The following is a 26,566-nucleotide window of genomic DNA, read 5'->3' on the forward strand; positions in this document are numbered from 1 at the left end:
TCCACAGGCAGCCACCCTACAGCCATCTTCAGACATGCACAAGTACTGCATCTTTATTGCCTGTGAGCAGATAGCCTACCATCAGTCATTGGCATTATCCAGATCATGACCAGCATTAGTCCTCCAGCTCAACACTATAGGCACCTCATCATGCTGCACATGCATAGTCCATTAATTCTACCCTTATCTGTTAGCAATGTGTACAAGACCTACAATTCCCATTTGTGGGCATTATACATGACATGGGGAATACTGTTCATCAGGCTCAACTGATAGGATGTGGTGTCAAGGTGCATGTGCATGGTCATGTAGTTTTCTCCCATTGCTTCAGAGGACAGGATTGAGCCTTGAATCTCCAGATCAATTCAATGGGCATCAAAAACAGTCATGTCATGACAGCACAACCTCATCACTGAAGGATACAATCCCTGACTTCCCACAACATCCTAGAGTACATGGCTTCTGTGTTAATATCCCAAGACCCTACTCCATATAACAGATTTGCAGTCAATATTTCCCCCCACATGTGCAAGTGATGATGAATGAGCTCTGCCCACCACCTAACTTCTGTAGGTACTGTGATGTATGTTGAAGAACAATGCTGATCTATATACTGCCCTGAATAGGCTGAATGTAATACTGCAGGCTTAATTTATTCTGTGCTGTCTGTCATTGCTCATATTTATGGACTGCATGCTGTCTCTTTGCTGCAATTTATTGTGACACTTCCACCACATGTATGGTATTACTGCTGAATGTTCTTTCTGTGACTTTCCACCCTGTCCTTTTGCTACTGCTATAACAGGCATGGCAGCCCTACCATCATGTTCTGCTGCTGCTGCATTTGTCTGTGCAATTTCATGATGTCATGCAAGAGACACACAACAAATTTCTAGCTGCATATATCTGGAATGAAGCGCTGTCTATACTCTAGAAGCTTCCCTTCAGTAGTCCGAATACATGCTTCACTATGTTTCACTTTACTGCATGGATGTTACAGATCATTTATTGCATGGGTTCAGAGTTGGGTTTCAGGATCAAACCCAGAGGTATGTCCAGCATTACTTGGAACACACAAAACATATTATACATGGTTTGCATGCATGTTACCAGTGTGCATTAGCCATTCTTATGTTTATATGCAACTTCCAGCTATGTGAACCTGTGAGAAGTCCCCTTGTAGGAAACACTGGTATAGGTCAGACATGTGCCAAATTTGAGGAATATGCAAACTGCTTGGCTGGTGCACAGAAACATTGTACATAATATCATGCATATTACAAACCACCTGGCAGTTCAGGGAATGAAAGATCATTCATTAATATACTGAAAACCACTGGTCCAGGTGGGGCCTTGATAGCTACTTGGGGGCAGTCCATGGATCCTAGGACATTAGTGAATTCAAAACTAACATTAACTGTACCTTCCCTACAACAAGTCTCATTAGTATATGTCTTACATGCTAGATAGTATCATCCATGAGCTAACAGTCACCCACAGCAGCTGTAGCAAGCCTGATAGCATTAGGCACCCCGAGACAATATAGCAACTGCCTCATTTTTACTGAAACCATTTGCTTCTTCCACTGCATGAATCTATATTTGAGAGGTACAAGCACTTACTAACAGTGCAGGTCAGCTCCTCATCCAAACTTATTGGTTGTACCCACCATGTTGTTAGCACTGACACCAGCTGAACATAACCATGCTCATCTTGTCATGCATCAGCAAATAAAAGCCATCTTATGCTGAGGTATTTAGAAAATGCATACCCAAACTTCAAATTCCTCCAAAAAGGGAAGTTGGGTGTACTGAATGCATAGTATCACACTTACAAGCAAACAGCATCTACAGACACAGAGTAGAAGAGCAAAGGGGGCACAACCAGCCAGCAGGCCAATGTCCTTAAGGCAGTAAGGCTGAGCCAATACACCTGGTGAGAACTTAGTCATAGTTGAGAAACAGAGATGCATCAATCTACAAGCTGAGCATGTCATTAGAACTGTCATGTTCCTCCAACCAAAATACATATATGACTTGATAACTGTGCATTTGGGAAGAAACAACTTGAGAGACAGCTTCCCTGGTGCATATCAATAGGGACATGAGGCTGGTATGAAACTAGACTTTAGGCACTCTATCATCACCAGGAATAATGCTGCAATATAAACATAAGACAAAAGATGATTGGCTTTAATTAGTGGTTTAGTTACTGGTATAATTCTAAGGGGGCAATGTGTGTACATGTGTGTATGTGTGTGTGTGTGTGTGTGTGTGTGTGTGTGTGTGTGTGTGTGTGTGTGTGTGTGTGTGTGTGTGTATGTATGTCTGTGTGTGTGTGTGTATATATATATATATATATATATATATATATATATATATATATAGAGAGAGAGAGAGAGAGAGAGAGAGTTAGATAAGATTTACTTATTTAACATTCGTTTACCAGGAATGTCTGCATGGGACAGACCCCATTTTCACTAGAGGCCTGGGGAAAAACACACCAGACTCATGTATTTGGAATGTGGGAGGAAACCAAAGAACCTAGAGGAAACCTGTGCAAATGCAGGGAGGACATGCAGACTCTGCACAGAAGGCAACCCATTCAAGAATCAAACTGGAGAACCTCTTGATGTGAGGCAACAATGTTAACCGCTGCACCACTGTGTCACCCAGGAAAAGAACAAACAATGGTGAAACCTCCTAACACATGCAGACAGAGAAACAAGCACTAACATGGGTCAAGATGGGGGAAGCAAGTCTGGCTTCCATGCTCCTTGACATTTTTGGCTTATGATCTTGTGGTCACTTTATTACAAAATTCATAATTGTTGCAATCACTCATACAATAGCAAACCTATTTTACACATGTACATATATATATGTTTGCTTGTTTATATATAAGCCTAGGATGAAATGATTGATAGCCCTACGTGTTTAGCTAGAGATGGCCTGCACCTTTCTCCCTATGGATTTTGCATAATGGCCCAAACTTTTTCTTCCCCTTAGTACTTTTTAAGACAATGCCAGCTCCCTTCCTCACATTGCTGACCTAGTCAAATAAAATTTAAACTATACAAACATATAATTACTCAATGCTAGAAGCCTCAAAAAGTTGCATTGCTTATAAGCCTTCCTGATCCATGAAGACATAAATATCTGCTTATTTCACTGAAACATGGTTTCAGTGTAGTGATAGCATCTGGCAGTGCTGAGTTTAATGTCTAATACTGTTTCTTTCAGATCTATTCCTGAAAATGGTTACATTGTTGGACGGGTCCTGTCTGTATTCCTAAGAAGACAAATTAGATCTAAACTCATAAGACAAGTCAATTATCTTAAGCTGTTCCATATCATATTTATTGTAAAAAAAAAAAATCCATACCACACCATAGCCATTTAGAGTATCCATCTCTAAAGAAACCGAAGTCCATCAGCATCTTTATTTAATTTTCCAAACTAGAAGATCAAAAATATTGGATACAGTCCTCAGCAATATATCTTCTTAAGGTTCCTCACCAGTAATTCCCCCATGATTGATTAAATCCAACTGTTGTTCAGTAATTGTCTTGATTAGGTAAAATCTGATTTAGCATAAAACCCTTCTGTCTGCAGAGTATCTTCTAAGGTCAATCTGTTATAGCTAGTGGATAACCTGATGAAATGTAATCACCTGAATCCCCCCAGTAACTCTTCCTCACACACTGCTACATTTGCAGGAAGTTTCTTTGCTCACCTAAAAGCAGGTGTTGAGGCATCATCCCCTCTTGGACGCAAATATATTATGCAAAGTTCAGGAATAAGACCCAGAGGTGGAATTCCAGTATGAAAATATAAGCAATACATGGAAGAAACTTATTGTCCATAAGAACAAACTTAATACCCCAACCTCTGAAACACAGAAAGCTTAACAAATACCTAAGGAGAAAAATCAAATCCACCAAACATAAGTCCAAAATTAAAACTGTCACATTTATTAAGGACAGCAACAAAGATTTTTTCAGTTAAGTCAGAAACCTTAGAAGCAATACCCAGCAATGCATTGAGCAAGTACACAATGAAAACACATAGTCATTCTCAGAAGATGTAGCCAACTTATTAACAGGTAAATTTAGCTCAGAAATGACACCCTTATCTCAACTTTCTTTCTTTCACCTTAAGAATTCTCCATAACTTCCTCATATCACTTTGGACCAAATCCTGAGAGCTCTGTCCCAAGGCCATGGGTCCCGGCATTGTGCCTGGCTGCCTTCTTGTCTGTAACAAATACAGACTTATAGACTCCCTAGTAATTGTATTAAATCTAAACCTGTCCACTGGATCCCTCCTAGAGGTTTGGTGAACTGATGTAGTCATTTCACATCACAAGAGAGGACCCACTAATGACCTGGGAAACTATAGACATATAAGCATCACAAGCCTTAACTATAAAGCAGTGGAGTACATCACAGTGCAATTTACTAACGCAGACAAAAGCAGTCTATAATCTGTTGACATAAACCGATTTGGGTGTATTGAATTTAAATGCTGCCTCTTACACTTTTTATTTAAAAAAATTTATTCATTTAAAAATAAATAAATAAATAAAGTAAAATTTTGTACAGGTTATTTATGACAGTGATGCATTTACAAATTATTTGAACAGGTTAGCTAAAAGCAGTAAACAGATATCGACATTAAAACCAAAATAAAGTATTTACAAGGGGGTCTACTGCTGGCATATAGTCGACTTTCTATACAATTGTTTCCTGATTATAATTTGCTACAATCATTACTCTCCAATATTTCAGTTACTTTTTGCCATGCTATATATATAATGATGTAGTTCTTTCAGTTCTTCCTTTAATAGTGTTCATTTCCAATTGTGATACTGCTTATACCATATTCTTGTATCACTTAAAAGTTGGAGAAGCTTTGGATTTCCAGTTTGATGTAATGTTCTTCTTTGCAATGGCTAGGAGAGTCCACAAGATTACATATTTTGTTCTTGGTAAATAGTCAGGTACAGGTACATTAAACAAAATAAGAGACTTAGAAATCTGGAATTTGTCATTGAATACCATTTGCAGAATATCATTTATTTTATCCCAGTATGGTTTAATCATATCGCATTTATAGAACATATCTTGCCAGTCTGCTTTTATTATTAAATCACATCTCCAACAGCCAATATTTTTATTAAACATAAGTTCCATTTTATGAGGGGTTAGATAGGATCCGTGTATGAATTGCCATGGAAAGAGTTTCCAATCTAATAAAAGTGATGTCTGCTTTGGAGAGAGAATTAATTTTTTGTCTGTATCATTTCAAACTTGCCCATTAACTGATCTATAATAGTCCCATATTTTGTCCTTATTATAGGTTTTATTTTTTTGTTTTATAAATAGATAAGTATCCCTTTCCATTAATGGGTTGATTCGTTAGTAATATTATATGTTCTATAAAATTAGGAACATTCAGTCTTAATGATGGTTGCATTGTTTCTTGTTTGCTTAATATATATTGTCTTAATTCTTGTATATGTAGCCATGAACTATTTTCATTATTTAATTTCCTTTTAATTTGGTCTTTCGTCAGAAGTTTTCTAGAGTTTACCAATTGATGCCAATATATTAATCCCTTTTCTTTATGCATTTTGACTACTTCTGTATCAAATGTTATTATCTTGCCTTGCGTGTACACTACTGGATATAGTAAAAATGGCCATGCTTTAATATCAGGATTGCTATTAAAAAGATTTTTGAAAATGTTTAATGTATAAGTAATTTATTTGGAACTTATGTCTGTGATTGTGTCATCATATATTCCTTCATCAGCCATAGAAAATTGTTTGATATAAAATCAGTATATTTATTTGTTAATACAAATCCCGATTTTAGCCAGATTTTCTCTTGAACTAGCTTCCATTTTGATGTATAACCTATATTTAGCCATAATAATATTGTTTTAATAACAGATTAATGTAAATATACTTCTATGTCTGGTAAACCTATGCCACCCATATCCCATTCTTCTATATGTTATTTCATAGCTATCCTTGGCTTTTTTGAAATCATAGGAATCTTATTATTAAATCATGTAATTGTTTTAGGTATGATTTTGCTGGTGGCAAAGAACAAGCTTGTATGGCATAAAGAATTTTTGGAAATATGATAATTTTAATTATACAGAGCCTTTCTTCCATTGAAAAGAAGAATTTATTCCATCATTGTATTATATTTTTAATATTATTTAAGATCTCTTTTTAATTTGTTTTATTATAGTATCTAGATTGTTAGTTATTATAATTCCCAATTATGTAATTGCATTATTGGCTGGGATATATTTATGGTATTTTTTATTTAGATAGTTTTTATTAGTATTAATATTTATAATAAATACATTTGTTTTATTCTCATTAAATTTAAGTCCTGAAATTTTTTGAAAGTTTTTAATCGAGTCCCATAATGCTTTTAAAGAGCTATTATTATTTTTTAAAGTAATTAAAATATCATCAGCAAAAAGTTGAGTTTTAAGCTCTAGGCTGTTTAACTGTATTCCTTCAATATTTTTATTCATATGCATATTATTTGCTAAGGGTTCAATGACTAGTCCAAATAATAATGGGGAAAGATGACAGCCTTGCTTTATGCCCGTTGTTATTTTAATAGATTTAGATAGACAAGATCCCAGTTTTATATAAGCCAATGATTTTTCATATAATGATTTTTTTTAACAACAAGTTGTTTGAGAAGCCGTATTCCTCTAAATCTAGCCATAGATAATCCCCGGTCACTTAATCAAATGTGCTATTTATGTCTAAACTAATAACATTCATTTTATTTTTCATAAAATGTATATAATCAATTAAGGAAAGAATTATTTTGATCTTGTCATAAATGTTCCTATCTTTTATAAAAGCTGTTTGATCCTCCTCTATCAGAAGTGGTAGTCATTTTTTTATTCAAGCAGCATGTGTTGCCATAAAAATTTTATAATCTATATTAAGAAGTGAAATGGGTTTGTATGATAAACATTCACTAGGATCTTTACTTTGTTTCAGAATTGGCAATATTAACGGGCATTTCCAAGAAGGAGGGATATCTTTACCATTTTAACTGATGTAAAGACATTCAATAACAATAGCAAAGCCTCATTAGATAGTAGTTTAAACATCTCTGCGGTGATATTATCTATGCCTGGAGCTTTGTTTAATTTTAACTTATTTACCTGAGCTTTATGTTCTGTCATTGTTATTTGCTTACCTATTAGTTGAGCCTGATCTTCTAATAATCTAACCTTAACATTATTTTAAAGAAAAGCTTCAATACTGAATGCGTTTCTGTTTTCTCATTATGATGATTAAGATCATGAAATAATAGCCTAAATGCTTCTAGTATGCCTTCTAAATCAGATACTTTCTTTTTGGTTTCTATATTATGTATTTCCTTGATTTGAATTGTTTTAATAATTTGTTTAGTCCTATTTGCGATTCTTTGTTGGTTTTTAAAGTTCATTAAATAGGAGCATAGTTTTTTTTTTTTCAAATTTGATCATTGTTTTGTGGTGTAGCATCTCCAAATATTTTTATTCGTATATTCCAGTTCTTTTATTAAATTGGTGTTTCCATTTTGAGTATCAAGCTTTAAATTGTCCACTTTTGACTGTAATTCCATTAATTCCTTATTCTGCTGCTTTTGTTTATTTTATACCATCCCACCATTCTTCCATATAGATATGCCTTCAATACATCCCATCTATCTATCTATCTATCTATCTATCTATCTATCTATCTATCTATCTATCTATCTATCTATATTTCAGATACATCTTTAGTAAGATTCATGTCTATGAATGCTTGAGTCTCTTTAACATAAAACTCCTTAAAATATTTGAGATCTGTTATGTAGGATGGTATTCTTGTTACTGATATATTTCTCTTGAAACTTAAGTTCATCTCAAATGTTATGGCATTATGGTCCGAAAATAGACATGAAATTGTCTTGACTTCATTTAATTTACTGGTTAAATATTTTATGTACACTCTATCTATTCTAGAGTATGAATTACATCTATGAGAAAAATGTGTAAAGAATAGTTTTCCTGGGACAGCATACTCATTTATGTCAGTGTACATGAAATCAGATAATAACTTTGTTAAAGGCAATCTCTTAGGTGTAGTTTTAGTATTTGTGTCAGTTTCTTTCATAATACAATTGAAATCTCCAGCTATAATTAAATTGTCCTTGGAATATTGTACTATATCATCTAAGTGTTATTTGGCCACTCTAACTCCTAGTCCTGGTATCCTATAATATTCACTATGTATATACCATGTCACTTGTGTTTTTGTAGACTTAGAGAAAGCATATGACAGGGTGCCTAGAGAGGAGTTGTGGTATTGTATGAGGAAGTCAGGAGTGTCAGAAAAGTATGTAAGAGTGGTACAGGATATGTACGAGAGTAGTGTGACAGCGGTGAGGTCTGCAGTGGGAGTGACGGATGCGTTTAAGGTGGAGGTGGGGTTACATCAAGGATCAGCTCTGAGCCCTTTCTTATTTGCAATGGTGATGGACAGGTTGACAGACAAGATCAGACAGGAGTCCCCGTGGACTATGATGTTTGCAGATGACATTGTGATCTGTAGTGAGAGTAGGGAACAGGTGGAGGAGACCCTGGAGAGATGGAGATATGCGCTAGAGAGAAGAAGAATGAAGATCAGCAGGGCTAAGACAGAATATATGTGTGTGAATGAGAGGGAGGATAGAGGAATGGTGAGGATTCAAAGATTAGAGGTGGCGAAGGTGGATGAGTTTAAATACTTGGGGTCAACAGTTCAGAGTAACAGTGAGTGCGGAAGAGAGGTGAAGAAGAGAGTACAGGCAGGATGGAGTGGGTGGAGAAGAGTGTCAGGAGTGATTTGTGACAGACGAGTACCTGTAAGAGTGAAAGGGAAGGTCTACAAGAGAGTAGTGAGACCAGCTATGTTATATGGGTTGGAGACAGTGGCATTGACAAAAAGGCAGGAGTTTGAGCTAGATGTGGCAGAATTAAAGATGTTAAGATTTGCACTGGGTGTGATGAGGGTGGACAGGATTAGGAATAATTATATTAGAGGGTCAGTCCAGGTTGGAAGGTTTGGAGACAAAACCAGAGAGGCACGATTACATTGGTTTGGACATGTGCTGAGGAGGGATGCTGAGTATATTGGGAAAAAGATGCTAAAGATGAAGCTACCAGGTAACAGGAAAAGACGAAGGCCTAAGATAAGGTTTATGGATGTGGTGAGAGAGGACATGCAGGTGGTTGGTGTGACAGAGCAAGATGCAGAGGACAGGAAGAAATGGAAACAGGTGATCTGCTGTGGCGACCCCTAACGGGAACAGCCAAAAGAAGATGATGATGATAATGATATACCATGTCACTAGACAAAACATTCCTGAGTTGTCCTTAAATGTGTTTATGATTTTAGACATTAGTGTTTTTCCACAAAATTGCTACTCCCCTTAGTTTTTGACTATAGGTGGAATGTAATAGAACTGCATAATTTTTATTATTTATTTTATTTATATATTTCTATGTACGGTGTGTTTCCTGTAAAAATACTAGTTGTGCTTTGCATACCTTTAAATATCTGTAAAGACTTCCCTTTTTGCAGCTATTATTTAAATAATTTACATTAATAGCTATACATTTTGCAATTGGATTAATATTGGCTTTGTTTTTATCCATATCTATATACTCGTGACAATGTGAAAATTGGTGTACATGAAGAGAATGACTTGTTCTTTCTTCTTCCAATAGTATTACAACAGATTATAGATACCCAATAAAAGTATATTAGAGGATCATAGCTAAAAACATTATAGGATAACCACCAAACCCCTCCATGAGAAAAACATCTCACCCTTAAATGCTCTAGCCATTCAAGTGATCTATATCTGCTTTTTGCATCCTCCCATCTCAGCCATCTGGTAGTTTTTTTAATGAGAAGCATCTAGTATATCATTCTTTTAAGTATACATGACTTTATATTTACATATTACTTAAATACAGTCTTTATCTAATTTCAATATTTAATAAAACACTAAGGCAACACAACTTAACTATTTGGTTTTGTTTGAATTGTAAAGAGAAATCTGTTATTTTAATGTGATATATTTTGTATAACAATTACAGTTATACATCTTAGAAGTAATATGCTTGCTGTTCATCCCCCTTATAGCACAAATGGCACTTATAGGTATCAAAACTTCTGTGTTGGTCTACAAAAATGTTTAAGCATTATATATGTGTCAGTTATTAACATTATTGCAACTTAGCTAAATCATGAAGTATCCGTAACAATTTACATAATATTATAATTTTATTGTCATACATCATATAACCTTATAGTTTTTGTTTCATTCAAAAATTCATATTTTAGTGGCATAAATTTTACTACATTGTTTTATCATTAATGTTATATAGTTTAAGACTGTATTTCTAAGCAGTTCCCATGTATTAGTGTCACTGGTACATTTCACCGCTAGTCTGCCTTGTATGTCATATAGCAAACATCAACTCATAATCCTTTGGTATTTACTTCTCTGATGTCAATGTCAAAAGTCTCTGGATGACAAATTCTGCAGATGACTGCAAACCAAGACATCTTATAAACTCTCCAGATTACTTGCAGATTCTAGAAGAAGGCCTAACACGTACAAACAAGTGATGCCTGGGCAATGGCCTCAAGCTGAATTCAAAGAGCTGTAGTATTGCTTTCTTTGGCAAACATGGATACCCATGCAACTACCTCATAAATGATTCCCCTTTGAAAACTGACACAGTTAATACAGACCTGGGTACATGCATTGATAATGAACTGTCCTTTGATCAACATGTATCCAGTGTCATTTGTATGTCCTTTTATTACCAGACTGATTACCATAAGTATATCTTTTAGATTAAGGGGTGCTGACATGATCCCTCTGTAATCCTACCTCTTCAGACCAATAATAGAATAAAATGTCCCTTTCAGTATGGACATGTCTAAACATATGATTTAACATGAAAGACTGCAGTTTCCTCACTATATGGTACTGGAGTTGGGTGTTTGTAATAATGCTTAAGGTGTTTACCTCACAGACACAAGGTACAGGGTTTGAGTCTCACTTTTGAAAGGGAAATTAGTTGGCTAAAAGTGACCCTCAAGAGCAGCTAGCCTAGTATTTGCCTATGAACCTAAAATAATCAGGGCATGTCGTCTTAGTGCTACACAAACTCCTTAAAATACTTTCTTCTCTCTTCTTTTTTACCTACAGACTCATGGGGAGTGGGCTCTGTTTCACCTCCAATGGCTAGAAGGGCCCAGTCCTGTGCAATCTCCTACACATCAGCAAAACAACTAATATTATAAATACCTGTGTAAAAGAGCAAACCTCCACCGCAATATGAAAAGGAATCACTGGTAAGACAGATATCTCTTTCAAAGAATCTGTCTTTTATTAAGTAAACTTCATTTAAGTATAAAGTAAAGTAGCTTCCTGACCCCCCTTAAGTGCGACCATTTCACTTGGATGGCAACTGTAACTTCACACCTGGTCTAGTCCATTCAAGACCCATAAAAAGGGGACTGAATTAGGTCGTAGATATTTATATTGTAGCGTCCTGATGAAATGGGGTTGTGAGGCCAGGTTACAAATAATCTAATTAATCAAAAGATTACTATTAACTTATGATTTGCCACAAAATGCCTGTTTTTTGTTTTCTCTTATGCTATCCTGGGAAACCAGATACACTTATCTGGGTCTGCTTTAAAATACTGACATGCCATAATGTCGACTTGCAGAACATCGACACAAAAACCACGAAACTTTACATTACCTAACATTCACATCACCATAATTTTTGCTGCTTAAGTAAACACTTGGCCAACAGTACATAAAAAAAAAAAACAAAATAAAGCAGTTACAACCTACCCACATGGGGGCTTTGTTCCCCACACCCCTCCTAACTAAATATACCAACTCTGAGATCACACTATAGTGGACAAAAGGACAAAGTTCACCACATTGGTCAACGTCCTTTCTCTGTGAAAAATTATGGTGATGTGAACATTCAGTAATGTAAAGTTTCATGGTTTTCGTCTCAATGTTTTGCAAGCTGACATTATGGTATTTCAGTATTTTAAAGTAGCCCCACTTATCATATAAACCAAAAGACAGCTAGTTCACCCAGGCTAACACTGTGCTGAAAAGCAAATAAACTGTCTGTGCAATCCAGTAATAAAAGTTCTGTTAAAATCCAGAATTTAATGAAAAGAATAAAATAAAACAAAATAAGAACAAAAATAATAAAAATTAAGTCCCTTGTCTAACGATAAGCGCTTTCGAATAGTTCTTCAGATCGTATAATCAAATGGGACATTCATCTGTATATATAAGCCAGACTTGTTTCTCAAAAAACTTGAAATGGCAAGGCAGCCTTTACCTTAATTCTGGAGTATGACAGAATTGCATATCTTTAAATTACTAGCTAAAGCCTTATGACTTTTGTTTTACTTGTATTCTTAACACGTTCCTCAACATTATGGTACATATATGATAAGTGGCAAAAAAAAAAAAAATGGAAAGATATTCCCTTTTGCTGCATTGAAAAGTCCAATAAATAATCCACAAACCAAAAGACAGCTAGTTCACCCAGGCTAACACTGTGCTGAAAAGTAAATAAACTGTCTGTGCAATCCAGTAATAAAAGTATTGTTAAAATCCAGAATTTAATGAAAAGAATAAAATAAAACAAAATAAGAATAAAAATAATAAAAATTAAGTCCCTTGTCTAATGATAAGCACTTTCGAATAGTTCTTCTTCAGATCGTATAATCAAATGGGACATTCATTTGTATATATAAGCCAGTCAAAATTATTCACCCAATGAGAATATCAACACCAAGGTTCCAGCCAATCCATGTTTGGATTTCTCCAACTGATTTGCATTAACCGGGCTAACAATCCCATTTTCTAAATGGATGCCTCACACAGCTTCCTAATGTTCAGTAGTAATGAAATATGCAAAGTAGGTGATGTTAGTAACCAATAGCACTTCCAAAAGAAGTAACAGATGAAGCAGCTAGCTTTCATGCATACTTAGAAACATGCCTCACACTAATGTATTGGAGTCAGAATATGCAAAATAGGTGAACTAAACAGCCAGTAGTGGCTTTCAAAAAAGCAGCAAAAGACAAATCTGCTAGCCTTCATGTATTCTTATTGAAAAACTTGTCAAATAATCCCAAGAACAGTTATTTACATATTTCTAATATTCAATATAAGAAAAATGGCACGAACAATAAATGGATGATCTAAATAGCCAATGGTGGCTTCCAAGGAGCAGCAAAAAACAAATCTGCTGACTTTCATAAATTCTTACTATGAAACTTCTTTTCTTTAAGCTAATTAACCCAAAATAAGTTTTTCACATATCTCTGATGTCCAGTGATGGGGATGACAAAAAATAATATATATAATAGTATGTATTGCCATCAATAAAAAATAGGCGATGTCATTACTAAAATTTCATTTCTCAAGACAGGAATATAGCAGGACAATGACTAAGTGACAATAACTGTCAGGGCTCCCTGTCTTGCATGGCCACATTTGTACCTCAATAAATTCACATGGTGACTGCCTATAAGTTTTTCCTGAAAAGAGTATAGGTATGTAATTTCACGCTAGCAATGTATGCAAATTTCAGACTTCATTTCATCCATCCAAAGTCAGTATATATAAGTTTCTGACTTCATCCCATGCATTCAAGATCAATAGGGAACTTTTACTAGAATTCCACCATCTCTATTCAGATGTTTATCATATTGACCAGCTTTGTTTTGATGAAGCCAGAGCAGGAAAGATATGGGCATATTAAACTACAAATAGCATATGTCGACAGCATCAAATCTTCTAATCTTGACACTAACATAATTGAACTTAATCAAACTTTCATTAGGATATAAATGCTCTTATAAAGCAAAATAATAAGTATGTTATTTCACTATAGCAATGTGTGCAAATTTCAGACTTCATCACATCCATCCAAGATCAATATGTATAAATTTCTAACTTCATCCCATCCATTCAAGATCAATAGAAAATTTTACTAAGATTCCAGCATGTCTCTTCAGATATTTATCATTCATCACTTATGATCTCGTTAGCGCATGGTCGATCTGCGTCTCTTCAGGACAGATTTCAACGGTATAACACTATTCAACCCCGGATGTTGATCAGCTCTAAGGTTTATTATCCATTTGGTTTCCCTAAGTTCAGATATGTTCTCAATATCCCCTTTTTTGGGCCAATATGTATGGTCTCTATAGCTTTATATGAAAACAAGTGATCTTTATGCTGACTGACATGATTAGCTAGGGCATTATGAACATCTTGGTTCACAATGTCCCTTTGATGCCTCTGTATGCGTTTCTTAAACATTTGGTTAGTTTTGCCTACATAAAATGACTGGCATGATCTACATGTAGCCAGATAAACAACATTGCTCATGGTACAGGTTGCTTTGACATCAAATGTATAAAGTCTTTTCGTTCTTGGATGCTCAAACTTGTTGCTACTATCTATCAGAGTACAAATAATGCAATTGCCACACATGAAAGTCCCCTTCTGTCCTTGAATCTGCTTCGTCTTTTGTGTATTTGTGCACAATAATCTTTTCAGTTTCTTCTTGCTTTTGTAGCAGAAATGTGGTCTTTCTCCCACTATATCTTTCAACTGGGAATCTTGCATTAAAATGGGCCAAAACTGTTGAATTATTTGCTGAATTTGATAGTTATCCGTGCTATAAGTTAAAGCAAATCTGGTCAGTGTATCTTTATCCGTCTTCCTATCTTCCTTTTCCTGCATTGGTAGCCTCAAGTCTTTCCCCTTATAGCCTCTTTCTTTCAAATTTTCCTGTAAAAGACTCAACTCTCTATTACGTGTGTCCTCTCGGTTACAACGTTTATAAATCCTATTAGTTTCATTTCTCATGATGTTTCTGGAAATATGTCTAGGATGCATACTGCTTTTCAGCAGATAATGGTTATGCCAGGTACTTTTCCTGTGTAGTTCGGTTTCTAGTTCTCCTATTTCATTAAGCATAACATTAACATCCAAGAAACTTACTGTGTGTTTAGAATAGTTAGAGCTAAAAGTCAAGAATGAGGTGGTTGTATTCAAATAATTATGGAAGAGTTGAAATTGCTCTGTACTTCCTTTCCATAAGATGAGCAAGTCCTCTACAAAAAGTCCATAGTACAGAATGTTATCAAACCAGGGGTTGTCAGTATTTAAAACAAATTCCAACTCCCATTGAACTAGAACCAGGTTCGAATAACTATTGGCACAGGGGGTGCCCATGGCAACCCCCCATTTCTGTAAATAGTTTTGTTCACCAAATAAGAAAAAGTTATTCTCCAGAATCAACTCAAGTAGGTCACAAATAGTTTGCGTCTCTAATGCACTCTTTCTTGCAGATATTAGTCTTCTTATTGAATTTATACCTGCTTCATTCGGTATGGTAGTAAAAGACTATTGATATCTAATGTGGTAAGAAGAAGGATAGATTTATCCATTATTGCTTCCATCACTGGATGCAATTTATGAAGGAAATCATCTGTGTCTCTTAACACTGTACCTTGATTCTTCAAAATTTCTTTCAGTTCTCTTTCTACAAATAAAGACATATTTTCTGTAATCCAACCTTGGCTGGAAACAATAGGACATAATGGTGGATCTTGAAGCTTTTTATGTATCTTCGGTAAGCCATTAATACTGGGAACTGTACTGTACATTAATACTTTTATTACTGGATTGCACAGACAGTTTATTTACTTTTCAGCACAGTGTTAGCCTGGGTGGACTAGCTGTCTTTTGGTCTGTGGATTATTTATTGGACACTTCACCGCAGCAAAAGGGAATATCTTTTATTTATTTATTTTTTTTTTGCCACTTATCATATATGTACCATAATGTTGAGGAACGTGTTAAGAATACAAGTAAAACAAAAGTCATAAGGCTTTAGCTAGTAATTTAAAGATATGCAATTCTGTCGTACTCCAGAATTAAGGTAAAGGCTGCCTTGCCATATCAAATTTTTCGAGAAACAAGTCTCATTTTGTAAATAGCAGGACATATTTTAGTGTGCCTTGAATGGGCTGCAGAATGTGTGCTGAGAAATGCAGGGGGATGGATATTGGATTACTGAAAGACATTCTTTCAGTAACTATGGCTATCAGCATGCGAATGCTGGCCTTGATTGTTGCCCTGATATTTGATGAGAGGTTTAGAGCCCCAAACTCTCACTGACATAAGAATTTCAATGGTCGTTTCAAAGGTGAGTAATATGATTACCTGCTATTCAGGCTCATCTGAGAATATAAGGTGAAAATGAATTATGATGAGCACAGCATGGTGGCAGTCCCACTTCTTTTTCCTATAAGTATCAGCCAGCAGTCCAACACTCCACCATGAGGCAGTCTACAGGTAAAGTCTACTTTGATTCATTTAGGTCAAATGCTTTTAAGTTAAGACTTGACTTTATCCTAGGTTTTCTGTTTCATGAACATATTTTCTTTGTGTCATCTTGATTTCTCTCCCATTATAAGAAGGTATATGGCAGAACACTGTAATTTGAAATAAGATGAAAGTGGATGCTCTAAAAAAAAAGTAAGTACAGTCTTATGGTAAAAGAAAATATAGGGCACTTTATACTTTTTTTGAAGAAGCTATTATTTCCAAGAAATATGCAAGCATCAGTCTGTAAGCTTTTATCTTAGCTGAGTAAGACAACATCACCACATTTGGTGACTGAACATCACCACGTGTGGCAAATAAATACTAACTGTAACAGATGTATGGCAAATTGATGAACTAAGGGAAATTGAGAATGGTCCAATGTTTCTCAAGGACTACAGACAGCATTTGGATACAGGAGGTTGATTTCCTGGTACTTTACTTAATTATTTTTCCTTGTATCCTTAAATAACAGCTGTGATATCTGGAAAAAAATCAAGGGAAAATATATCTAAGGATGTGAACATATCTCATTGCCTGGAAAATTTGAAGTGAATGCTTGCACTGTGATTTGGTAAGATCAACACTTTAAGAGAACTTGAGTATTTTCATATCTCCATTTATCTAGAGGTGTGCAAGACTTGATTATCACCAGAAAGAACTATGTGCGATGAATGCGGATATCAGCTCAACACAGTGCTGAAGTCCTAGTCATTACATATAGATCAAAATATGTTTATTGCTGCTACAAAAAGTCCTTATTGATTGATATTCAGAAGACATTTTAGTCAAAATATCAGAAAAAGTGGGAAGCAGCACTTAAGGACATAATTTAACCTAAGTGGATAAGCAACCTTTTAATAAAAAGCAATATACCGAAATGTGCATTTCTGCTAATGTTCTTTTGCAATGTCTTTTCAATGAAGTAAGATGAAAGGATTTAAACAAATACAATATTTATCAAATGATGAAATCCCATGGTGAATGCATCATTTGCCATTCTGTTTTTCTCCTTGGTAAGTAATTTTATTTATGAAACATTATTATACATATATAAATTAAACATATCTCATTACATCATTGAAAGATGCTGAACACTATGTTAAGCAGGTTATGTTAGAAAGCAAAACTGTTAGATCATGCAAAGTGAAAGATTTACCTTTAATGACACCAGTTAACAAATATCACATTATGATCAGGAAAAAAAGGTCCAGACAAAAACAAGGATGGCAGTCAAGCAAATGTATTCAAATATCACAAGCGCTTTCACCCTGGCTCAAATGCAGGGCTTTTTCAAGTGAAAAAATATCACATTATGATTTGTACTAAAATAAATTGAATCTGGCAGAAAGGCAACATTATTAATAGTTCATCAGAGCAATATTAACATCATTACCCAGTTGCTAGTAAACAGCATTCTTTAGAAATTAAAAAGTAATTAGCAGATAATTGCCTCCATTTCTAAATATTTAATACTTTTTTCTGAAAAAATGTTGAGAGAACCCTTCAGACAGAATTCTTAATGCTGAGATATGTAGCATATGTATGTTAAGAGTAATGCTCAGATGTTTAGTATGTGTAGGTGGAAAGACCTGCTGTGCACAGAACGTACACAGGAAATATGACTGCTACTAAAACAAAGGATCAATTTCCTATTATTCACAAACTATAAAAAGCAAAAGGAAGATAGTAGTATTGCTTTGTCTAGTAACATAAAATTCTACATTTTGAACATAATTTGTAAGTAATGTGCAAAGGTCATACAGGTACAAAAAGCTTTCACTAAAGTGTTCTGAACCATAGCATTACAGTCAATATAATGGCGCGTTACTGCTGGCATCCTCCTGCCAAGGAGATTCATTATATACCAATAATTCTAACCCTTTCTGACTATCACCTATTTTTTGCATCTCAATGTCACAAAAGAACATGTAATTAGAAAAACAGTCGTAAAAAAATGAATTATCCTATTTGTCAGTGAATACAACATGGTTACAGGTATGAGTCAGCATGGTATACTGTTCAGCTCGCCGAGACATTAGCAACCACGTGCTTTTCATAAAAAAATAAAAAAATCTGAAAAACAGGTGAATGACAAAACTGCCTTGCCTGTACAATGGCTGCTATGCACATGCGCCAAGGACACCATGCACACACAGAATAAGGTCTGCTGAAGCTGAAAAGAAATTAAGCGAGGGAAAAAAATACCTATTGAGTATCAATGAACATTAGGTGAAAAGAAAACAGACCATCTCTGAAGGGCTACAGTATGAATAAAGAGTTTTTGCACCTTAGAACACTAATGGTTGCTAACTTTCTTATAATACATGTTAACATTTTGTGAGTGTCTGTTGTACTTTGTACCTTACTGTCACCAATACCCAGCAAGTACTTTTTTTCCCATATTGAGCTAATATTCAAAATGGTGGTGGTACAGAAGTATAGTTTTGGGTTAGAGCATATGAGTGTATTCTCCAAACTAAATGCAATTGTTGCCAGTCTTTCTTATTTGCAGCCCATTTAGCCCATTTAAGCCCATAGGATATTATCCCTTTGCAAGGGCAATGCAGAATTGTTTAAAATGACTTGTTCAGAATTTCAGTCATACATACACAAATGGCAGCTGAGGGCATGACCACCTGTACTACAGGAAGCAGCCAACAGACTTAATCATCTATGATGTTAACACTATTTTTATTTTGACTACATTTTAAGATGTATAAATTAGATCAGTTTTCACCTGTGCATAACATCTGTGTATTTCTTGTTGTCTAGCACTCAGGCACTAGTAGTCTAGCATGTGCTGCAGAAAATTAAAGCTATGAATTGTCGGTAATCCATTCCCTATAGTTGGGGGATTGGCTCTCTCATTATCAGCCTTGCCTTCATCATGCATGTGACTGTCTGTGGTCATACAGAACAGCAGAGGAGGCTTTGCATATATGCAGTGCATATTGCCCAGATAATTTTCTGACTTGCTTGCAGAACAGCAGGGAATATGTTTAGCTGTTTTTTGGCCTCCTGTATGTCAGACTGGCTCAGAAAATGGCCATTTGCTTCCAGCATGTCTACACTAAAGTGAATTGTACTGCGGAGACTTGTAGTGGTGCCAAGAAACTGTGCTGTTTGCTTATCAAGGCAATAAAAAACTTAAAAACAAATATTTTTCCCAAGCTGGTATAGAGGCAGGACAGGGGTGTAGCCAGGATTTTCAAATTTGTACTCACAATTCCCAGACTGCTGCCCCATCAATAAGCCACACCCACATTAACACTGCTGACCAAGCCACGCCCCCTTTTTATTGTTGATCTCTGAACAGATCACTTGGAAGTATATGCCAGGGTAGTAATTACACGATGCATAAATATTTTCATTCCAAAGGTACATCTTCCGTAAGTCAAAAAACAAAATACCTTTCCATTTACACTAGGACAGATCAGTTTACCCCCCCCCAGATTACTCTTCTTCCCCTTGCAGCCTCTAACCCCTGTAGTGGCTCATTACAATTCCAGTGATGCTGCTGACTAAAGGACTGTCAGGGTCTAGGCATCACATGCTCCTCAGTGTTGTGGTCTGTAGGTACAACATATAGTGCTCTCCCTAGGTAACATCCAAGTTATGAGCCACAACTGCCTCCCTTTCACCAGCATGAGTCACCTGGCAATGCATGATCACTCCTATGGCCTACAGTCACACTAAGCCTTTTGGAATGGTAAACCTTACATTCCCAACAGCAAATACATTTTAGCTGGCTAAGTCATACTGCCACTGACAATTAATGAAGATGTGTACCCATGGGGAGTCAATCAAGCAAAAAGTAAAGCAGTTGAAATTTACATCCTTACTACCTTGCTTACATTCTGCGAATCTCAAGCCTTTGCCGAAAGGAAATTGGTTAAAGCAAGGAAATTACCCTAGGTGCCAGAACTGGTGGGACTGTTTACTGTCACATGCTCTAGGCACTTGTTTAGAGCTTTTTCTAGTTTTATGATCCAGTGATAGTCTGAACAAAATTATTGAAAAGAAAATAAATTCAACGAATAAATACCATGGCCAATACTAGGAACTACAATACCCAGAAGGGTATGAAACCCCTCAAACTAAATAAGCAACTCAGAAATCTTATCAAGCCCACCAAAGCCAGATTTGAGGCAGAAATATCATCAAAGATAAAAGATAATGACAAGGTCTTCAACAGCTTTGTTCACAACCTCAAAGGTAACATGACAGTGTGCTGAGCAAATTTTAAATGGAACCACTTAAAAGGAATCAGAGGATATAGCAAACCTGCTGGCTGATAAATCTAATTCCAGTTTCACCCCTTCTTCCCCTCAATACCTCTCAGAAGACACTCTCGACCATAAATCCTCTGGCTATCACTAGCAAACAAGTCTTCAATGCACTCTCCAAGTCAGAGAATACTATCTCAATAGGCCCTGATAATATCCTGGGATACCTCTTGGATAGCATGAAACATGAGGTATCAAGCACTCTAAAATCACTGTTCAACATTAGCCTAGTAATTGGCTTCATACTTAGTGAATGGAGGACTGCAGTAGTTAATCCTTAGCACAAGGTTTGGCCTTCTACTGACTTGGATAACCACAGACCATAAGTCTGACTGGTCTTGTACGTAAACGCATGGAAAGAATTATCATAGATATTTTAAATAAAGACGCAGGGAACCCATTTTCTTATTTACATCTACGATTATTACAGATATTGAAATAAAATAGCACAAGCATTGATAGCCATTTGCTAAATACATTCTCACAATGAAAACAGACTCAGCATGAGCATAAACTTCTCTGCCCTTGAAACTCACATTCATTGAAATGGCATGAAAACCCACATTAAAAGAAAATGCATCTGACAGTGGAGGATTAAGTTTACCTTTGAGCTGTTTTCAAACCATAGGCTCCTTGCACACATTTGTAGGGCCATGCACACATGTATGTGTTCTTTGATTCGCCCTCATGATAAATTATATTCTTTGTATAATACATCACAATTTGTTAGAATGGTGTTTTAAATTTGTAGTTATGAACATTTTTCTAGAAAGCAATGAAACAAAATGTATGAAATAATGATAAAGCTACACATTTCAGAAAATTTTGACCATAAAATGCCACTCAAACTTCTATCATTATATTCCACCAATATTACTCAAAAAGCACAATATTTTCAGAAGTAAAAGTCATGCAGATAATTCTACCTTAAAGAGATCTGTAACTAAGAAAAAAGGTTGCTACTAGCAAACAACATTACATTTCAAGGTTTCATCTACAAATTCAGTGCCTGCTGCCTTTGAAAAATAAATTGTCTGTTACATTAAAAGTGGTAAGCTGGTAATATTGTAATAGGGAATGACTGACAATCCAACAACAAGTTACTAGGCATCGTATACAAAGGAGGACACACTCAGGAGTGTAGAACCCCTATACCTCCTTAAAATGCACCAAATAATCCGCAGTTAAAATGGCACTGCAATAATAGCACTCCATCTACATGATGTGGGAGTAAAACCCGCAGCCTTCTGCACCAAAGGCAATTATGCTGCTAACCCTGCTTTCAAATTCTACAACACAAACAGTGACTGCCATTTGATAAAACAGTTAACCACCAAAATTCACTGTATACCACAGAAGAGACAAAAACTGAATTAGCATAAAAAGTTTTAATCTCCGCTTTCGTAAAACACTTCATCAGAATGATAAAAACACAGTGCCGCATTCTATTTAAACCTAAAATGTGAAATCAATTAGTACTCAATTACATTCAATTAAATGTAATTAACAATAAAAACATTTTTTTAACCATTTATCTTCCTACTTTCTAAAAAACACTTAATATTTATGCATTCATTCAGACCTGGTAAAACATCTGCCAATTCACTTGTGGTGAAAACTTTTTTTAAACAAAACAGTTAGTTGCACACTGAAAACAGACTTAGCATGAGCAACAGTAAATTTATCTTCCCTTGAAACTCACAATTCCATGAAAATGAAATAAAACTCAGTCCCTTGAAAATGCACTGAAACTCTTAATGCCCTGAAAAATGTACTGAAACTCAAACTCACAATTCCATCGGCAGTCTGGTAATCAGGCTCTTGTCTCCAATGGCGCTCACAGTTCCTTCAGCAGTCTGGTAGTTGGCATGGCAAATTCAGGCTCTGTCTTCTGTAACCAAGTCACAGGGTCAAGCCTGATCAAGTTAATTGATTAACTTGCCCTCCCCCTTAACTAGAGCATTACACACCATACCTTCATACCTCTCAACCTCTTAGCATAAGAAACTTGGACAAAGCCTAAAATAGGGACAGATTTTAAATATTGCTCTTGCAGACTTAGAAATTTGCTAGAATAACAGCATTTGTCTTAGCATGTATTTTCTAAAGAAAACAAAGTCAAACTGAAATGTATGACATTTATATCAATCCTCAGTGATTTCCCAAAAAAACTACAAATATTGAGGAATAGGCCAAAAATATAAGGCAGAAATCGGGGCATGCTGAAAACTGACAGTTGAGAAGTAAGCATATCTCTGACTCTCTTTGTGCAAGAAATCTGGACAAAGCCTGAAATAATGGAGATAAATGGGCAAAAAAATAATCATGTCTCCTCAACCTCTTCAAGCAGAAATCTGGACAAAGCCAGTAGTAATGAGGGACAAAGGCCCAAAATAGAGAAACTTTTTAAATATTGCCCTTACAGGCTTAGAAAGTTGATATAATTGCAGGTTTTCATTAGCATAAATTTTCTGAAGCATATGGAGTTTGAAACTCAAATGCCTGCCATTATTTTCTCACTTCAGTCCTCAATAGTTAGCCAGTAATTTGCAAGAAAAACAAATTTAGGAGAAATGGAACAAAAATATGGGGCAAAAATCTGGACATTCTGTGAAAATCTGGACAGCTGAGAGGTATGATTAGGGATAGATTTTAAATATTGCTCTTTTTAACTATGAAAGTTGCTGGAATAACAGGATTTGTGCTAGAATGCACTTTCTGAAGAACATAGTGACTTCAGTCCTCTGTGATTTCCCAGAAAACCACAAATTGTATGAGAAACAGACCAAACCTATGAGGCTAAAACATGCAGTATGCACACACACACACACACACACACACACACACACACCTGCTCTCTCACACGTAACGCACACACTTAATTTGTCATTCACACAGAACAGCTAGTTCAAATTACATACATACATGTGCACACACATACATGTTCTCACTCATCCAGAAACAAACAGAACCTCTACAATAAATCATATAATTGTACACAGACACACACACACACACACACACACACACACACACTTGAGGAGGACATTGATGAAACATTTATCCACACTGATGTAAATGTAGGCCCCTTGTATATGGAGTCTTTGTAAATGTGAATATTCTTGCCAAAAGAAGAAATATTTACTTTACAGAAGAAGAACATGATGGGGTTGCGTATAATTCAGAAAAAAAACTACATTGTTAACTTCAAATGGTTCTTTTATACCTTTAGGACGTGAACTATGTGGATACATGAGTCCTATGAGAGGATAAGCATTGACATTTGTGAAAAAGCTAAAATGTGAAATGCCTCATGATATGTATATCTTAAGACTCTATGGTTATACGCTAATGTCTAGACCAATAATGTCTTTTTCAAGAATGCCAGAACTTCAGCCTGGAACACCACACAGTACTTTCGTCTAAGAGGAGCAACGTAACACAAGTTGTTTGCGCTTGCTACCTCAGTCATCCATTGTACAATTCAAAATAACCAGTAATGTGTTGTTGAGCTGTAGGTTGGACTATCCTGTAACTAATGACTATGTGCAATAATTTAAAAAAATAGATGCATAAGGAATACTTTGACACTGTAACTGCCCAGTGCATCTACAACAACATTCTGTATTTATTTTCCTGTATTTTTAATGTTAGGAGATTTTTCACTGCCTGGACATATGCTGAGCTTTTTCTCTGGCCACTCCCCTGCCCTAACATCACTGTGTTAGGGGCAGTGGCATCAGAAGCATTAGAAGGGAAGGAATAAATGTAGTAAGTTACCCTACAGCTTAGGACAGCATGCCAGACCATCAGATTGATTATTCATGAGGGCTCTGTTTGCAGCCATCTTTTTTTTTCATTCTGGATTTAGAAGTAAGAAGAGCTGACACACATCAGCGTAAGCTGCTTTTTCCTGAGTCTCACTCAGGATCAGGATGTACAAAAAATAACTGAAGCATCCCTTTTCCTTTTAATTCTTTGCAGTTTTGCTTATATCTATGCCCTACACATACAATGTGACACCTTCTATAACTTTAGGGAAAAATGGAGCTAATAATAGCACAGTAAATCATGTTCCGGCTACAAAATGTGTGAATTTCCCTTATGAAGCAAAAAGTTAAAAAAGTAACTATTTTCTTTCATGATAAGGAAGTAAACTGTAATAAGTAAACTATTTTTTCTTATTCATCAGTGTTTCTGTTTTAACAGACAAAAAACATATTATGCTACTAGCATTGCTGGTTACTTATGAAGTTAAACATTTTGATAATATATCATGAGACTGAATGTAGCTGTAAAGTTGCAAGTTTCTTTTAATTTTTTTTTAACTAAGAAAACAAACAGGATGTTATTTTAAATCCGAACTAAAACAGAAAAACAGAAAAACAAGAACAGAGGGAGAAGCAGGTCCAAGTTGCAGGTAATTTTTGCAAATGAACAGGGCAACATGGTTTACCCACTGACAAGCCCCATGGTGCATTGGAAAGAAGTTTTGACCAGAATCTAAATGACCTGGGTTTTATTACTTAACCATGTGCTGGGGAACTACCTTTGAGAAGATCCATTCCTCTTATATTCTTAGTGCAAGAAATCTGGACAAAGCCTAAGATAATATGAGGAGAAAATGCTCAAAAATAGGGACACATTTTAATATTGCTCTTATTAACTTGGAAAGTTGCTAGGATAACAGGATTTGTGTTAGTGTGCATTTTTGAAGGATATGAAGTCTGACTGTCTGAAACTGAAATATATGCCATTATTTAGTGACCAATCCTCAGTGATTTGCCAGAAAATTATAAATTTTATCAGGAACAGACTAAAAATACAAGGCAAAAATGTGGACATTCTGTGAAAATCTGGACAGTTGAGAGGCATGTGATACAACTGGAATGGTAAGTCCCATAACAAAATATAAAATCTACAGCTGGCAAACAAATATAGCAAATGTCAAAACTCACTGTACTGACATTAAAGCATTTTTGCCACACTGCCATTTCTAACAGGACTGCAGACACTTCCAACAAGTTTGCACTCCCACACACCTGCTACTTAGATATGCTAACTGAAAAGTCTGCTGTACTTTACAATAAGTAGTAATTCTCCACTGGTTCACAGCCTTGGACTCAAAACCTACATCTGTACCTTCATTTGTGCTGTTTTTTAGGACTGCAATTAGAGTCCTTGGAATTTCAAAGAGAATCAGTGGAGGAGCCGGGTAGCCGGGGGGGGGGGTGTGGAAATGAGAAGTTGCATTGACCAGCACATTCTGGAATCTGTGAAAGTTCCGTCACTGAAGTGCTGAATGGGGGGAAGGCCTGCTACTGTGCTCGAATGCAGTGGGATTGGGGGGGGGGGATGCAAGTCTGGTCCAGACGTACATGCACCCATTTCCGCTGCACATTTTAAGTGGAGGAAGGTATGCAAATACAAACAACTCTGCACAATCAGACACTGCACTGCAGCTGTCAGTTCTTAGGAGTATAAGAAACTCCTGACAGCTAACAGGTTGATGACTGCTGTCTTCATTTCTGCACACCTCTCCTTCATGAAGATTTCTATGCCAGGACTGGAGATGGACAATGGACCAGCAGGGGATATGGCTGGTATATGGTGGAACATGAGAGCACAAGGAAGATCAAATCTAATTATTTTACTTAATACTATTGTTTTATGTGAGGCATTTGTTAATTCTTCCTTCTTACATCTTATGAATTTATTTCATTTTCTTAATAGGATTAGTTCCACTGAGTAAATG

Source organism: Protopterus annectens, chromosome 9.part0 (genome assembly GCF_019279795.1).
Source record: "Protopterus annectens isolate FY-2018-M chromosome 9.part0, PAN1.0, whole genome shotgun sequence".
Lineage (NCBI taxonomy): Eukaryota > Metazoa > Chordata > Ceratodontiformes > Protopteridae > Protopterus > Protopterus annectens.